General features: G+C 42.1%; 1 long non-coding RNA gene across 2 annotated transcripts; it reads left to right on the top strand.

The window, feature by feature from the left end:
* The first annotated feature begins 5 nt into the window (after nucleotides 1–5).
* LOC148127618 (uncharacterized) lies at nucleotides 6–12,577 on the top strand. Of its 2 annotated transcripts, none has more exons than XR_015743777.1 (3): nucleotides 6–199; nucleotides 8,759–8,811; nucleotides 12,126–12,577. It is a non-coding gene; the product is annotated as an uncharacterized LOC148127618 (long non-coding RNA). The 2 variants fall into 2 exon arrangements; XR_015743779.1 differs by having other exon boundaries at nucleotides 8,656–8,811.
* Nucleotides 12,578–17,585: the final 5,008 nt, after the last annotated feature.

Below are 17,585 nucleotides of genomic sequence, written 5' to 3'. Positions count from 1 at the left end.
AACAATTCTACAGTGTTACCGAGGCAAGAGTCTTCCGGAGCTTTGCGGTCGCGGAGCAGAAGCACAGCTCCCCCTCGTGGTGCACAGAGGGAGAAAAAAACCTCAATCGCTGCCGGAGATCTGGGTCTGAAGGGCCGATGTGACGGAGAAGTCAAGGCGATCGCGGGTGGCAGCTCTGGCCAATCAGAAGAAGGCAAATGTAAGAAAGCGAAGGTTTCCCTGCTTGCTTTTACCTTGTCAAGATTTCGCTGTGCAATATTTCGAGATGTATTTTCACGTTAGGTAGCTTCGCTGCTTTTAAACCATCATGCTTTTTTTTTTAAATTTCAAAGAAGGAAAAGGAAAACTGTAATTTAACAATATTGTTAAATATCGAAGACTGCTGTCGTATCTCTCTCTGCTCACTTTTCTTTTCTGCAGACTAAACGGAACCAGCTGCCTTACCAGCTTGGTAGACGTGCTCTAAATTGGCTCTAGGTTCCATATATATATACTCCACAATATATATATAAATTCAACAGACGAACACAATACAGAAGCCTGATGAGATTCTGCAGAAACGTTGCTACAACTTTAAAAGCACAACTACAATGACGTGGGAAAATACCCGAACAAAGCTGTATACCATACATGTAAGGATATCTCCACAACAAAACTCACAAGGCCATCACACAGCCCATTATACCAACATCAACTCCATCAACCAATCAAGAGGCAGAAGTGCAGCCAACCAGCCCAGCACCCCAACACCACCCCACCAGTATTTATAGAGAGACGGCAGCTCCGATCACACACTGCTTGAAGCTGAAAGCACCAGCCTGAGGATGGTGAGTGCGACCTCACCGAAACGTCACCAAGATAGTCTTAATCTTACAGTCTGGTGGAATCAGCATGAATAGAAGAGATGATTCCATCAGACTGTCAATTATTTGGAAGCCTGCACTCACAAACAAAAAAATCTCCACACCACAAGCCAGGCAAACACCTGGACACAAACAGATCCCCCCTGATACCTCCAGCTCAAACACACTCCAACCAGGCACCCAGATGAAACCTAGCTTCCTAATAAATGATAGCCATCCATTTATTCGGAGCCAAGCCGCACTAAAAGCCTCCAATACAGGAACACAATGTTGCCAGCCAATCAAGACAAAAAAAGCTACAAAACAGACAGAAGATATTAGAAACACCAATCAAGCAGAACACAGCAAACTCCAAGACCAATAAACACAACCAATCAGGATGAAGAAAAAACCATTCTGGCACAACAGTAGGCTAGCCCCAAATTTAAAACTAAAACGGCTGTGAAAGTCTCACTCACAGACAAACACAATACAGAAGCCTGATGATGGCAGATGAGATTCTGCCGAAACGGTGGTACAACTTTAAAAGCACAACTATAATGATGTGGAAAAATACCCGAACAAAACTGAATACCATACATGTAAGTACCCGCGAAAACTTAAGAAAACAAATATATATATATATACATATATATATATATATACATATACATATATGTAGATCTTTGGTTGTTCGGGTTTTCTCCCGCGTAAGATTTGAAGTATCTAGGCAACGTTTCGATGAAGTCTCATTCATCATCTTCAGGCTTCTGTCTCCAGCTCTGTGCTTCTCAGAGTAATGGAGATTGCAGCTGCTTCCTCCTTTTAACTGCCAGTGGGGTGGAACTTGATTGGGTGGGGGCTTGGCTGTGTTCTGATTGGGTGGGGGTGTGTTCTCATTGGTAGGGGGTTTGGCTGTGTTCTGATTGGTTGGGGGGTTAGCCATGTTCTGATTGGTTGGAGGCGTGTTCTGTTCAGGAGGGGGCTTGGTTGTGCTCAGGTTAGTTTTAGTTGCTGGGGGATTTGAGCTGGAGAGTTGTGATCTTGCTGTTTGGCTTCTAGTTCGTGGTCCTGCTGCATCTTCATAGTGGGTGTTGGTTTGCTTCATGTATGGCTCAGAGGGGTTTGAAGTGGGTAGTGATGCAGCTGCAGTGCAGCTTCTGGTCCATGGTCGTTTCTCATTTTCTGAATGGGTGGGAGTCTGTTTTCTACATGGAAGTGTGGTGGTGGCATCTTGTGTGGCTCTCATGGGTGTGGGTCCAGTGTCCTTCTTCATGTTAGGTACTCGTCTGTTCATGAGGGCGGGTTTCCAAATGGCTGGAAGGCGGGAGGTGTCATCTCGTTTGTTCATGCTGTGTGGGCGTTTTTCTATCTCTATGGCTTCTCTGATAATTCTGCTGTTGAAGTGTTCGGTTTTGGCGATAGTTCTGGTATTTTTAAAATCAATTTCATGTCCTGTGGCTTTGAGGTGTTGGACCAGGGAAGAGGTCGTTTCTTCTTTTTTGATTGAGTTCTTATGTTCTTCAATGCGTGCGCTTATTCTTCTGTTAGTTTGTCCAATGTATGTGTTAGGGCAGGCTGTGCAGGGGATTTCGTATACTCCTTGGTTTTCTAATTCGATTTTGTCTTTGGGGTTTCTTAGGATGGTGGATATTTTTTTGTTTGTGCAGAATGCTGTTTTGATGTTGTGTTTTTGGAGGATCTTGCTAATTTTGTCTGTAGTGCCTTTTATATATGGGAGGAGGGCTTTTCCGTTTTCTTGTTCTCTGTCTTGGATTTTGGTTGGGGCTTCTTTTTGGATTAGGTGGGTAATCTTCTTTCTTTGGAATCCATTGGCTGTAAGTACGTTGGTGAGAGTGTGTAGTTCGGTTTTTTGGTGTTGTTCATCGGCTAAGCATTTTGTTCTGGAGATGAGTGTCTTGGCTACGGAATTGATCTGTGCTGGGTGGTGGTGTGAGAGTGCATGTAGATAGCGGTTAGTATGTGTTTTCTTCTGGTAGATGGTGTGTCCTAGGGAGCCATCGGATCTTTTGTATACCAAGGCATCTAGGAAGGGAAGTTGATTGTTGGCTTCTGTTTCCATGGTGAATTGTATTTTGGGGTGTAGACTGTTGAGGTATGTGAGGAAGTTGTTCAGTTTTTCTTTCCCGTGTGGCCAGATTATGAAGGTGTCATCTACGTATCTGAGCCAGAGTTTGGGTTTGTGGTCGTATTTTTCTAGAGCTTGTGTTTCAAAGTGTTCCATGTAGAGGTTTGCGATGACAGGTGAGAGGGTGATCCCATAGGTGCTCCTTCTATTTGTTTGTATTTTTGTCCATTGTAGGTGAAGTAAGTATTGGATAGGCAGTGGTTGGTTAGATCTAGGATGTGCTTGGGGGTTGTATTTGTTTTGGATGGCTGTCAAGGCTTCTTTTATTGGCACTTGGGTGAAGAGGGATGTGACATCGAAGCTTACTAGTAGGTCGCTAGGTTGTAAGTTTTGTTTCTTTATGATCTCGATGAACTGGAATGAGTTTCTTACGTGTGAGTTGATGGATTCTGCATAGGGTTGTAGTTGTTTGGCAAGAAATTTGGCCAGGTTTTGTAGAGGTGAGCCTATGGAGCTGACTATTGGTCTGAGTGGGGTTCCTTCTTTGTGTATTTTGGGGAGACCATAAAGCTTGGGGCATCTGGATGATTTTTCTCTGGGTATGATTCCTTGCTGGATTTCTTCACTGATGGGGAGGCTTTTATTTTGGATTTGGTAGTTTTTTCTAGGTAGGTGGTGGGGTCTGTCTTTAGGGGTTTGTATGTGGGGTCTTGGAGTAGGTTGGTTAGCTTGGTTTGGTAGTCGGATGTGTTCATTACCACTGTCGCATTGCCCTTGTCTGCTGGTAGGATTATTATGCTGGTGTCTTCTTTCAGGTTAAGTAGTGCAGTTTGTTCTTCTTTGGATAAGTTGCTTTTGGGTGGTTTGCTAGTGCAGAGGATGTTGGTGATTTCGAGTCTGATTTTGTTAGCATCATCAGGGTTGGTTTTGGTCAGGCTGGTTTCAACTCCACATATGATGGTTTCTGTGGGGATGTGTTTGGGAGCGACAGCAAAGTTGAATCCTTTTGAGAGGATCTTGGTTTCAGCTTCAGTGAGGATCTTGTCTGAGATGTTGTGCACTGTTTGTTTCATGTGTGGCTGTGGGGGGAAGAGTTGGTTTCTGGCATTGTTGTAGTTTCCTGAGTTTGTTGGTCTGTGTGTCTGTCTTGAGGATGGTCTGTGTTTCGGCTCTCCAGACAGCGAGTTGTTTGGATTTGTCCCAAAGTAGAGGGTGAATCTTGTTGCTGAGTTTGAGGTGGAGTGTGAGGAGATCTTTGTTGATTTGGTCTAGGAGAAACCTTTTTGTGTGAAGTTCATTTCTAATTAGGGCCAGTTCTGTTCTTTTAAGGATGCGTTTGGTGGCTGCTCTGTTGGTGTGGAATTTCAATTGGAAGCTTGTGGGAATTAAATTTTGATCTCGGCAGTTGCATAGGAATGCAAGGTCACATAAAATGGAGGCTCTTTGGACTTCAAGTTTTTCATAAGTCCTGGTCAGATGGTGGGTTTCCTCCCCGTAGAGGTGCAATATTTGTTTTCTGAGGTTCTCGCGGGTATTTATATGTAGATCTTTGGTTGTTCGAGCTCAAATCCCCCAGCAACTAAAACTAACCTGAGCACAACCAAGCCCCCTCCTGAACAGAACACGCCTCCAACCAATCAGAACACGGCTAACCCCCCAACCAATCAGAACACAGCCAAACCCCCTACCAATGAGAACACACCCCCACCCAATCAGAACACAGCCAAGCCCCCACCCAATCAAGTTCCACCCCCACTGGCAGTTAAAAGGAGGAAGCAGCTGCAATCTCCATTACTCTGAGAAGCACAGAGCTGGAGACAGAAGCCTGAAGATGATGAATGAGACTTCATCGAAACGTTGCCTAGATACTTCAAATCTTACGCGGAGAAAACCCGAACAACCAAAGATCTACATATAAATACCCGAGAACCTCAGAAAACAAATATTGCACCTCTACGGGAGGAAACCCACCATCTGACCAGGACTTATGAAAAACTTGAAGTCCAAAGAGCCTCCATTTTATGTGACCTTGCATTCCTATGCAACTGCCGAGATCAAAATTTAATTCCCACAAGCTTCCAATTGAAATTCCACACCAACAGAGCAGCCACCAAACGCATCCTTAAAAGAACAGAACTGGCCCTAATTAGAAATGAACTTCACACAAAAAGGTTTCTCCTAGACCAAATCAACAAAGATCTCCTCACACTCCACCTCAAACTCAGCAACAAGATTCACCCTCTACTTTGGGACAAATCCAAACAACTCGCTGTCTGGAGAGCCGAAACACAGACCATCCTCAAGACAGACACACAGACCAACAAACTCAGGAAACTACAACAATGCCAGAAACCAACTCTTCCCCCACAGCCACACATGAAACAAACAGTGCACAACATCTCAGACAAGATCCTCACTGAAGCTGAAACCAAGATCCTCTCAAAAGGATTCAACTTTGCTGTCGCTCCCAAACACATCCCCACAGAAACCATCATATGTGGAGTTGAAACCAGCCTGACCAAAACCAACCCTGATGATGCTAACAGAATCAGACTCGAAATCACCAACATCCTCTGCACTAGCAAACCACCCAAAAGCAACTTATCCAAAGAAGAACAAACTGCACTACTTAACCTGAAAGAAGACACCAGCATAATAATCCTACCAGCAGACAAGGGCAATGCGACAGTGGTAATGAACACATCCGACTACCAAACCAAGCTAACCAACCTACTCCAAGACCCCACATACAAACCCCTAAAGACAGACCCCACCACCTACCTAGAAAAACTACCAAATCCAAAATAAAAGCCTCCCCATCAGTGAAGAAATCCAGCAAGGAATCATACCCAGAGAAAAATCATCCAGATGCCCCAAGCTTTATGGTCTCCCCAAAATACACAAAGAAGGAACCCCACTCAGACCAATAGTCAGCTCCATAGGCTCACCTCTACAAAACCTGGCCAAATTTCTTGCCAAACAACTACAACCCTATGCAGAATCCATCAACTCACACGTAAGAAACTCATTCCAGTTCATCGAGATCATAAAGAAACAAAACTTACAACCTAGCGACCTACTAGTAAGCTTCGATGTCACATCCCTCTTCACCCAAGTGCCAATAAAAGAAGCCTTGACAGCCATCCAAAACAAATACAACCCCCAAGCACATCCTAGATCTAACCAACCACTGCCTATCCAATACTTACTTCACCTACAATGGACAAAAATACAAACAAATAGAAGGAGCACCTTATGGGATCACCCCTCTCACCTGTCATCGCAAACCTCTACATGGAACACTTTGAAACACAAGCTCTAGAAAAATACGACCACAAACCCAAACTCTGGCTCAGATACGTAGATGACACCTTCATAATCTGGCCACACGGGAAAGAAAAACTGAACAACTTCCTCACATACCTCAACAGTCTACACCCCAAAATACAATTCACCATGGAAACAGAAGCCAACAATCAACTTCCCTTCCTAGATGTCTTGGTATACAAAAGATCCGATGGCTCCCTAGGACACACCATCTACCAGAAGAAAACACATACTAACCGCTATCTACATGCACTCTCACACCACCACCCAGCACAGATCAATTCCGTAGCCAAGACACTCATCTCCAGAACAAAATGCTTAGCCGATGAACAACACCAAAAACCGAACTACACACTCTCACCAACGTACTTACAGCCAATGGATTCCAAAGAAAGAAGATTACCCACCTAATCCAAAAAGAAGCCCCAACCAAAATCCAAGACAGAGAACAAGAAAACGGAAAAGCCCTCCTCCCATATATAAAAGGCACTACAGACAAAATTAGCAAGATCCTCCAAAAACACAACATCAAAACAGCATTCTGCACAAACAAAAAAAAATATCCACCATCCTAAGAAACCCCAAAGACAAAATCGAATTAGAAAACCAAGGAGTATACGAAATCCCCTGCACAGCCTGCCCTAACACATACATTGGACAAACTAACAGAAGAATAAGCGCACGCATTGAAGAACATAAGAACTCAATCAAAAAAGAAGAAACGACCTCTTCCCTGGTCCAACACCTCAAAGCCACAGGACATGAAATTGATTTTAAAAATACCAGAACTATCGCCAAAACCGAACACTTCAACAGCAGAATTATCAGAGAAGCCATAGAGATAGAAAAACGCCCACACAGCATGAACAAACGAGATGACACCTCCCGCCTTCCAGCCATTTGGAAACCCGCCCTCATGAACAGACGAGTACCTAACATGAAGAAGGACACTGGACCCACACCCATGAGAGCCACACAAGATGCCACCACCACACTTCCATGTAGAAAACAGACTCCCACCCATTCAGAAAATGAGAAACGACCATGGACCAGAAGCTGCACTGCAGCTGCATCACTACCCACTTCAAACCCCTCTGAGCCATACATGAAGCAAACCAACACCCACTATGAAGATGCAGCAGGACCACGAACTAGAAGCCAAACAGCAAGATCACAACTCTCCAGCTCAAATCCCCAGCAACTAAAACTAACCTGAGCACAACCAAGCCCCTCCTGAACAGAACACGCCTCCAACCAATCAGAACATGGCTAACCCCCAACCAATCAGAACACAGCCAAACCCCCTACCAATGAGAACACACCCCCACCCAATCAGAACACAGCCAAGCCCCCACCCAATCAAGTTCCACCCCACTGGCAGTTAAAAGGAGGAAGCAGCTGCAATCTCCATTACTCTGAGAAGCACAGAGCTGGAGACAGAAGCCTGAAGATGATGAATGAGACTTCATCGAAACGTTGCCTAGATACTTCAAATCTTACGCGGGAGAAAACCCGAACAACCAAAGATCTACATATAAATACCCCGAGAACCTCAGAAAACAAATATACATATATATATATATATATACATATACATATACATATATATATATGTGTGTGTGTGTGTGTGTGTGTGTGTGTGTGTGTGTCTGTATATATATATATATATATATATATATATATATATGTATATGTATATGTATATGTATATGTATATGTATATGTATATGTATATTGTGATGGTTAGAAGCGAATATGGTATTCCAAGTGGATTCTGACCAAGACAAAAAAAGAGTGGAATAATTACTTCCTACTTCCTCTCATTTCTTGTTAATACATCTCCAAATAACATTTGCCTGTTTAGAAGCTACATTGTTGGCTTATATTCAGTCTTTGATTGGTTGGAACATCCAGATCCTTTTCTCTTACGTGGGTAGTCCTTGCTTAGTGACCACTCATTCTCCAATCCTTGCACCTTTTATTTATCCCCACATGCAGCATTTACATTTCCTTCTTAGTTTTCATCCTGTTGTATCAGCCTGCAGTTGAAGCCTAGTTAGATCTTTTGGGATCTTCTCTTTGTCTTCCAACATGTAAGCCTCTCCTAGTTTGGTGTCATTTTCAGGTTTAATAGTCATCCTGTCAATCATTTCATCCAGGACATTAATAAAGGCACTGACAGAGTTCTCTGAAATGGCATTAATAATTTCCCTCTAAGCTGATTACACATACCTATATTACACATAATGTATTAACCTTGTATTTAGTGTAAAATTTTAAACATCTTAATGTATCAAAATATTCTTTTCAACAATTAATATATCCAACTGATTACCCTAAGCTGGCATTGCTGAGAAATATAAGATTTTCACATACAATGTCCTATCCTGTTGAAAGGTGTCAAAATGCCTTTCCTTTGAGGATTCGATTTTCCCGCTGGGAGAGCTCCGGCGGAAGGATACGGACAACTGCTTGAAAGCTGGATCTTTTTATTTTTCAGGAAGGCGGGGGACAGCGAGAAGTCTGCGTTCCTGGGCTAGCTAGCTTCTTATGGTAAGTCCCTGGTTTTTTATACCCTTTTCTCCCTTTGTAAGTTGATTTTGTGTGAATGTTTGTATTTATGCTTAATGTTTCAAATCCTGTTTGAGTTTGTCTTTATTCCCACCGGAGAGCAAACTCTGCGGGGTGTGGAAGGCAAACTCTGCGGGGTGGCTAGATTGTATTATTGGTTTTCTCTAATCTCTTTTAGCTCTAAGATAGTTTTTCATATTTGTTTTGTGGCAATCTCCTGTCTGTCCCTTTTGTAATTTATATTTTGTGTCTTTTGTCTGTTTGTTTTGCTTATTTGGTATGACCTGTGTTTGTAAGGGTTTTCTAAATTATCTTTTTGTTTCCTTTTCTTATTTGTCTAGTTTTCTTAATTACTTAGGCTTTTGTCTATAGGGATTCTTTAATACCTTTTTTATTTGATTCCTTTTCCTATGTAAATTTGTTTTCTGGCTGACCTGATGTTCCCCTTGGGCTTTTCCTGTTTTTGTGACACTACTGTCTTCGTGAAGTTCCCTTTCCACAATACTTTATTTATTTATTTTTTTAAGAGGGCAGTCTCTGATTGAGTGTCTGGGTATACTTGGTATTCGTTATCAATCTGGATCATCATCATGGCCGCCTGTCTCCCCTTCAATTTTCTCTTCTGAGAGGGGATACAGGCCTTTAGGCAGCTAAGGCAGGATGGTATGCATCGACAGAGGCAACACATGAGGGCTCCAAAGACACAAATAGTGACTATGGTTATTGTAAGGATTTTGAGCCAATGGAAATCTGGTATCCACGAGAAGAGCCATGAAAAGTCTATGAATGATTGCTCATGACCAATATTTTGAGCTAGCTCTTTCAGGTGGTGGATGTCCCTCTTTACAAGTCCTGAGGCTTCGTCTAGGTTGAAGCAACACATCCTGTGGAATGTTTCGTAGCCATAATTATGCTTCAAGAGGAGGAAGTCTATTGCTGCCCTATTCTCCAGGGTGGCTTCTCTGACCTCTCTCAGTTCTCTGTTAAGGGCATCCAGGGCATGGGAGGTCGAATTCAAGCCTTTTGCTAGGGTACATGCTAGGCTATTCGATTTTCTAGAATTTCGCACTGCCAATCCAGGTACCCCCACTAGGGATATTGCCAATGAGATGTATTCTGCTTTGGTGAGAAGGGAGACTTTGGAATCACAGTCTGAGTCTAGGGTTTGGAAGGCTCTCCTGTGCTGTCTCTGTAAGGATTGCATAAGCATGATTAACCTTCCCAAGGTGCAAGGGCCGTTGGTGGCATTTGCAGGAAGGTATGAGTAGGCTTTTAAGCCACAAAAGAAAAAAACACCCTGGTGGGAGCTTCAGGTAACTATATGAGAATGATATGGTCTCTGTGTAATTGCATTTTAGTTCTGTGTTGCTAAGGCTGGTGCATTCTGGACCCTAGGTATTCTGCACCCAGTGACATTAAAGCATCTCTCAGAGATGGTTACTGCAGCAACGTGTAGGGTGTACATGGTGTGGTCTTTGGTTTTTGTAGAATGGCCCCAGCTAAAAATGCTTTTGTAGGAGTCAGGAAGGTTTCTAAATGTGGTGTAGTTAATGATATTATGTGGTATGGTTGGCAACTAGACCACATAACATCATTAGGCATGTGGTTAAGATGTCCTTGACTGATTTCCCTCCTGCTAAGCAAAAGTTAGTGGTGTTGAATATTTCCCTTGCTAAATATTCCCATACGTTTCCTTTCTCTGGGATAAGCTTTGGTTCCAGGAACGCAGTTGCTTGTGTTACAAGTGTTACAATTGTTTACAGATAATAATACATAGTATATATTGCATTTCATGTTTCCCATTGCTAGATTCCTTTTCTCCCCCCCCCCTTTTTTTTTGTACAATGTAAAAAAAGGGTAACAATGTTAAAAAAAAGGTATAGGTCAAGTCTCAAAAATTACTAAAAGGTATGGCTAAAGTCTCTTCCTTGTTAAAAAAGGGAAAAAGAAGAAAAAAAATGGAGAAGGTGAGAGAAAATTTATTTTTAAAAATAGAATTTTATAACTCAATACCTGGGAGTCCAGTTTTGTGTAATTCAACGTTTGCACTTGGTTCCTCACAGTTGTGTGGTTCAGTGGTGTTGAAGAATGCTGTAAGCGTGCATTGATCTGTGTCCAGATTTTTCTTGAGTTTGATGGGTGGGATTGATTGTGGTGAAGTTTGGCTATGGTCTATGACTGCTGGCTTTGCTTGTGTCCAATGTATCCAAGAGTCTCGTTCTGCAACCTTTATGGCGGTGTGTGTAGTTAGTAAGACTTGGTAGGGTCCTTTCCACCTGGGTTGTAAAGGTGAGGTTCTGGTGAAGAACTTGATCCACACCAATCTCCTGGCTTATATGGATGCAGGGCTCCTTCCAGGGGTAAGGTCTGTGTCAGCGCACTCTGGGTCCAGAGGGTCTGTAGTCTCTTTTACAGGGCTGTAAGATAAGAAGAGAGAACCCTACCCCCCCGCCCCCATCAAAGCAAAGGGAATGAGAATCTAGGCCTTGTAGGGTATCGGGGGGCGGCCAATGTGACTCGTGCGCGTGTTAGACTCCTTGGTCCGTGTTTCACTTGGATAGTAACAGGTGTTGCTCCTTTAAGTAGTCCCACTTCTGATGCATCCCAGCCCCATAAGGAGGGTGGCAGGCTTTTTAAACTTCATGAAGCCCTGTGTTGCTAGTTATCAGCATGATTGTCTTGTGTGTGCCTTTTCCTGGGATCTCCAATTGCAGCCCCTGTTTGCCACATGTTATGGTAGCTCCCATTTTACATAGGAGATCCCTTCCTAGTAGGGATAGTGGGGACTGGGGGCAAACAGTGAAGGAATGGTGAAAGGAAAGGAATGGTGAAAGGTCCTTGTGGGTAAATTCTACAGGGGTTATTCCCCCCCCCCCCCCATTATGCTATCAGGAGCCCCTTCAGCCACTGAAGCTTTATATGGTGGTTCAGTAATTAATGAGGAGGTGGCTCCAGTGTCAACTAAGCAATTGTATTTTTTTTCCCCTCCTATAAGAATGGTGACAATGGGTTCCCCTTCAGGGCTGTGTTTTTTAAGGGAATAGCCAGCCCGTTAAAGGTAGCCATGAATTCAGTGTTTTCATTCTCATGTTCTAGTCAAGAAAGGGGCAGGTCATTTCCCCTTCTTTGCTCCCATTGAGGTCCATTGTTATGATTTATTTGAGGAAAAAGCCGCTCTCCCTGTTTTTGTGACACTACTGTCTTCGTGAAATTCCCTTTCCACACTGTGTACCATGCAAATACATCAATATTCTATCCCATACCAAATAATAATCTCCTTCCTACGGCAATCTTAGGTGCACATATTCAGAAAAGGGAAGGAACCTAAAGGAAGAAACTTCACTCCGAAAATGCACAAGAAGTGTTACAAATGTTTCAACTCAGTCTTGGGAAAGGGGAAGAGAAGAGAAAATCTTTAGAAAATTCATTTTGTGCTTGTTTGGCAGATTTTCAATTCTGTTCTTATATTTTACAAAATAAAGTAACTTTCCTCTAACCCTTGTGTTGTCTGTTTCCTGATCTGACCTATCTCAAAGGGCTGACACATTCATTTCTCTCTCCCCACAAAGGAGGAGGCAAAGGAAGGGCTGATCTTCCAAGTCACATGCTTCAACATTACAGTGCCAGGAGATGGTACAATAGAATATGTGTCCTTCTTATCATTTTTCCCCTTTTTATTTCCCAATAAAGCATACACGTTAGGAGAACTGTTGGGGTTGGTGAGAGAATGCCAGGATTCAGTCGTTGTTGTTTTAAGTATTTCATTTTTCATAATGTTATTGTATTTTAATGCTTTTACTATCAAAGGGAATGTAAACTATTTACATTCCAGTTGGATGGGTGTGGCATATAAGTCCCAGGAAAGTAATAAATAAGTTTGTCAATAAAAACAGATGTTACTTGAGGTGTTCACAAAGGCTATTTTATTTGTTTTTCCCAGAAATAAAAATCATAATCTCAGCAATTAATTTGATAAATGAACCATGAGGGAGTTTTAAAGCAGCTGTAGACCACCAGTGAATCTGTACAAGAGAGGGCAAAACTGGGGCAGGTCTGGGTGTGGATAGTTGGGGGCGGGGAATGAACTTCCCATCTTTTGTTCATTTTATGAGCCCTGATATGTTAGCTATGTTTTTTTTTAAAATCCTGCTAAAGTTTAAAATTCTTGTTTTTTTAGCAGAAACATTATCTTGGTTATCTAGATATGAGAAATATATTTTTTCTCTTAGCCTCTGATGATGATGATGTCATCTATTCACCCATGTTCGATTCTTGGTGATTCTATGGGCCCAGTCTACTTCTTCCAATCTTACTTCTTCCAATCTTCCAATCTACTTCTTTGAGTTGTTCTGTGCTCTGGCTGGTGTCAGCTTTGATGGTGTCTAGCCACTGTGTTCTTTGGTGGCCTGGTTTTCTTTCGCCACTAATTCTTCCTAACATAATTGCTTTCTCTAGTGGATTCCCCGCACAACATGGCCAAAATAAGTGAGACATAGTTTTGTGATTTTTCCTTCCAGTGACATGTCTGGGATTATGTACTTCAGCATTTGCTTGTTGGTCATCTTTGCTGTTCAAGGATTGTGCAGGTGCCTTGTCCAGTACCATGGCTCAAATGAGTTGATTTTCTTCCTGTCTTGCTTTTTTAAGGTCCAACTTTTACAACAGGTAACTATGGGGAGCATAATAGAACAGACTAACCTGCATTTGGTTGCCAGGCTGATGTTCGTCCTTTTCCATATTTGCCTCATCTTCATCATTGGGGTGTGACCTGGTGCAATCCCTCATTTTATTTCTGAGCTGTATTCACCACTTTGAGTGACCCGTGACCTAGGAAAGTGAATTTTCTATTTTGGTGTTTCCATTCCTTGCAGTGGTCATGTTTACTTATGACCTTTTTATAGTGGAGTTCTATGAATGGTTTGAACTTCCTTTCCCCAAATTACTTAACTGAATTTTATCAAAAGCTAGCTGGGGAAGTCCACATATCTTAAAGCTGACAAGCTTGAAAAATCCTACCATCCATCTTATCTTTGTCCTACTTTGAAATACTTCCTTTGTTTTCCCAAGCGCTGTAACTTCTGTCCCAAATTAGCACATTGTGTATTTGTCACTGTTTCTGCTGAGGAGTTTTATGTAGCTATATGTTTTACTATTTTTATTTTGGAGACAAGGGGGAGGCGTCGTTTCCTACCCAAATTCAGCTTGGGTTAAAAATGTTTGCATGTAGCACATATGCTGTAACAAATCAGGCTACAAAACTAAGTCAAATTATACTAGAAAATAAGCAGAGCAAAACAAGACAATATACAAACATAGGATTATGTTCAGCAAATTGATAACACGCTTTTCCACATTTTATCAAACCAAAAACTGGCCTTAAGTGCTGGCCCATCATGGACGACAGTTGGTCTTAACAGTTCACAATCTGCTGATACTGAACCAAATGATTTTAATTTTTGCATCAGTGTATGCAGTCTTACTAGAGTTCCATATTCAGTGCAATCATCCCCTGAACCATGAGTCTCTTTACCTTGAAGGAAGGAACTCTCCCAAACCAGCTAGCTAGGGATATTGGCTGGAGACATAGGTCCTTTTAATCTTCAGGACAGATTTAAATCCTTTTCATAAAATGAAAGGCTTAGGATTTTCTCGTTCCTGTTAACAGTTTTCTTCCTTTGTGAGGGTAAAGAGTGCTTTAAAAATGTGACAGACAGACAGACAGACAAACTCTTTCCAGAACTGTTTTATTCTTCTTGGTCCCAGTGTGGCTGGGTAGTTCTTGAACAGAAACATAGACAATGTTGTTGTTGTTGTTGTAAATTTTATGTTATTTGTATCCAGCAATCATGATTGCAGTATCAGATAAAATATTTTAAACTTAAAAAGGGTTTCCAAAGCTGGACTTTCCCAGCAACTAAATCCACTAATATGGGTTGCCCTAGGCAAGCTCAGTCTACCTTAATTAATATACATTGCCAATTTAAAATTCAGAACATGTACACTGAACACGTACTTTCTTTTTATATCCCAAAATTGAGGCTAGCTACAGATTATCTTTAATTATAATGAAGAGATGTATTTCCCTCCTGCAACAGCTATGGGGCATTAGGCATCCTGGGGCAGGAACCTGATTTGGCTTTAAATGATTTAGATTTTGCTAGCCTGTTTCATTTTCAAGAGGGCTATTGGGTAACCAAAGCCATCCCTAGCCACCATTGCCATTCCCTTAAGGGTCTATGGAGATTCTCAGTCATCCAGTGTGTGTGTGTGTGTGTGTGTGTGTGCATGCGGGGGGAGGCATTACCAGATGTGTTTGGAAAGCTCTATTTTTTTCTCAATCCATCTCTTCCTATTCTCCAACCATTTGTCCACCAAGCTTTTCTTCTGCAGGGTTGCCCATCATTTAGAACAGAGGTGTCAAACTCAAGGCCTGCGGGCCGGATCCAGCCTGCAGGGTGCTTAGATCTGGTTCATGGGGCCAGCCGGGAAACAGTGAAGGACCAGTGAAGGACCAGCTGGCGGTGTCTCTGCCAGCGAAAATGGAGCTCGGGGGGCTGCACACGGCCCCCTCGGGCTCCATTTTTGCTGACAGAGGGCTATCAAAACAAACTAACAAAACAAAAGGAGAAATGTTTCCTCTTTTGAATTTGAGCATGCAAGAAGGGACAGGAAAGGAGAAAGAGAAAAGAAAAAGAAGGGAAGATGGGAAGAGGGCAAGGAAGGAAAAATAAAGAAAGAGGGGAAGGAAGAAGAAAGGAGAAGGAAGGGGGAAGGAAAAAGAAGAAAAGGAAGGAAGGAAATTATAATGAGAGTGAGGATGGGTCTCACTCCTGCCTTAACACTTGGCCACCACAGGTGACCCCAACATGAGTGATGTCAAACTGGTCACACTCACCATTTCCATGCCCACCCCGGCCATGCATCTCCAGCAGGGGTGGGATTCAAATTTCTTAACAACTGGTTCTGTGGGTATGGCCTAATTTGTGGTGTGGCTTGGTGGTCATGTGACTGGGTGGTCAGGGCTTATATGCAAATATTATAAATATTGATGTAAATATTGATTTTTTTTAATATAAAAAATAGCAATTTTTACCCCAAAGCAAGCAAAGCCAGCAGGCAGATTGAGTTGCTCACAGAATCACAGATTCATTTAGAGATCTATCTATCTGCAATCAGCTATCTGAGTCTGTCACATAAAATTTGCTTGCAAGAAAACTCATAAAATTAACTCACAACACACCATGCATGTAAAGTTGATTTTTTTATATAAAAAAGAGCAACTTTTACCCCAAAGCAGGCAGGCAGATTGAGTTGCTCACAGAATCACAGGTTAACTAAGAAACCTATCTATTTGCAATCGACTACCTGAGTCTGCACTGAAAAGCTTCAGTCCTAAGGAAGGTTCGGCTCTGCTTTTGGATTAGCTAGAAAGCAAGAAATCCAAGGATTCCCTGCTTTCTAGCTAATCTAAATCTCCTGGCAGAACAGAACAGCTGATGGTCAGGGGGGAAAAAGGAAAAATATCAACTTACCAAAACCAGGCAAGTTGGATGGCTCACATGCCAGGTAAGGAGTGAGTGGGCGGGCCAGGCAGTGAAGTGATTTGCTGGTTCTCTGAACTGGGGACAATCATGTGTGCAGCGTTTGCAAGAAATCATCAGCTGTGCCACCTGGACAGCTGATAAGTACTGTGCTTGGGTGCCCAGCGTTTGAAAATCCTCTTGTTTCCTGCTTTTTCAACCTCAGCTATGCCATGCAAAGCAACTGAGGAGGGAAAAGCAGGGAATAAAAGACAGCCTAGACTTGGGCAGGTGGATGGGCCAAACACCGAACTGGTTCGGTGTCAGCTGCCCTTCGCAGCTACAGGTTCTATAGAACCAGGCCGAACCGGTAGCATCCCACCCCTGATTCCCAGCCCTCCAAGGTCAAACACAACTCTTATGTGGCCCTCAATGAAATCGAATTAGACAACCCTGGTTTAGAAGAATGATAGGCCTCTTTTTTTAAAAAAAATGTCCAAGTGAAAAGTTAGCAGTTAAGTGACTTATCATTGAAGCAACTTGAAAGCTTCCATCTTAGACAATCATCCACATTCACTGAAGATAAAGATAGCAGTTGGTAATTATTTTCTCCATAGGCAAGTTGTTGTTGTTTGGCTAACTCAAGAACGGGAGGAATATACATTAATGCATACACAAGGTCAAGTTCTTTGTCTGAATCTGACATGAAACCTGTTTGTATCACCATTGTAGATCAAACCATTGTAGTTATACTACATTTCCTAAATTCAGACATGAAATGAAAATATTTTTAAAGAAAAATCTAGATATTTGGTCCTATGATTGCAACTAAGATTCTCCTTCTTTTCTATGCAAATTTGTTTTTTTTAAATTATACAATTGTTATCATATAACTATCAAAAATATCCACTTCTATTATCTGCCTTGGAAGATGTACTGCCAACCCAGAAGTTCCTGATCTGAATCACAATGGAAGCTTCTGTTTCATATTAGCTGAAATGAACAAACCATATGGCTGTGTAAACAAGTAGCAAAGCAACCTACAGAATTGCTCTGCAAATGAGAAGTTGAATTATGCAGAGCAGCAGCTTTGGGCTCTAGCTAAGAAGCAAAATTTTTTTTTGCAAGTCACCATTTATTTGCCAGAAGTAATGGGAGAAGGAGAAAAGAAAATAATGGAGGAAGATACAGCTGGGCATAACAAATAATGTCATGTGCATCATAGTCATGATGGCA

The sequence above is a fragment of the Pseudonaja textilis genome, chromosome 1 (genome assembly GCF_049901715.1).
Source record: "Pseudonaja textilis isolate UNSWEBS1 chromosome 1, rPseTex1.2, whole genome shotgun sequence".
In the NCBI taxonomy this organism is placed as follows: Eukaryota; Metazoa; Chordata; class Lepidosauria; order Squamata; family Elapidae; genus Pseudonaja; species Pseudonaja textilis.
The sequence above is the reverse complement of the archived record's forward strand: the minus strand, read 5'-3'. Positions and strand labels throughout refer to the sequence as shown.